The sequence below is a fragment of the Odocoileus virginianus genome, chromosome 22, assembly GCF_023699985.2.
Source record: "Odocoileus virginianus isolate 20LAN1187 ecotype Illinois chromosome 22, Ovbor_1.2, whole genome shotgun sequence".
In the NCBI taxonomy this organism is placed as follows: Eukaryota; Metazoa; Chordata; class Mammalia; order Artiodactyla; family Cervidae; genus Odocoileus; species Odocoileus virginianus.
In genome coordinates this window covers 15,501,399-15,502,419 of record NC_069695.1, presented here as the reverse complement: position 1 = coordinate 15,502,419, position 1,021 = coordinate 15,501,399, and positions in this window count along the sequence as shown.

The window sequence follows — 1,021 nt, the reverse complement described above, 5'->3', positions numbered from 1 at the left end:
GAACTCCTTGCTTTCTCCATAATCCAAAGAATGTTGACAATTTGATCTCTGGTTCCTCCGCCTTTTTGAAACCCAGCTTGTACATCTGGAAATTCTTGGTTCATGTACTGCTGAAGCCTAGCTTGAAGGATTTTGAGCATTACCTTGCTAGCAGGTGAAGTGAGTGCAACTGTATGGTAGTTTGAACATTCTTTGTCATTGTCCTTCTTTGGGATTGGAATGAAAATTGACCTTTTCCAATCTTGTGGCCACTGCTGTGTTTTTGAAATTTGCTGGAATATTGATTACAGCAGTTTAACAGCATCATCTTTTAGGATTAGAAATACTTCAGCTGTAATTCCATCACCTCGACTAGCTTTGTTCATAGTAATGCTTCCTAAGGCCCATTTGACTTCACACTTCACGATGCCCAGCCCTAGGTTCATGACAACTCCATCATGGTTATCTGCATCTTTAAGCCTTTCTTGTACAGTTCTTCCAGGTATTCTTGCCACCTCTTCCCAATCTCTTCTGCTTCTGTTTAGTCCTTACCATTTCTGTCCTATATTGTCATCAAGTAGCCTGCATTAAAAAAAAAAAAAAAAAACACATCAAAATTGGTAAACTTCTGGGCAGCACTGTTTTAATATTGAAAATGGAAGTAAAGAGTAAGATTTTTGGTACGCTATGCTGTATTACTTCAAGAAAGGTAAAAACACAACTGAAATGCAAAAAAAAAAAAAAAAAAGATTTGTGCAGTGTATGGGGAAGTTAATGTGACTGAGCAAACATGTCAAAAGTTGTTTGTGAAGTTTTGGGCTGCAGATTTCTCACTTGGCAATGCTCCATGGTTGGGTAGACCCAACCATGAAGTTGATAGGGATCAAATAGAGACATTGAGAACAAATAATGTTATACCTCATGGGAGATAGCTGACATACTCAAACTATCCAAATCAAGTGTTAAAAATCACTCACATCAACTTGCTTATGTTAAGTGCTTTGATGTTTGGATTTCACACAAGTTATGCCAAAAAAAAAAA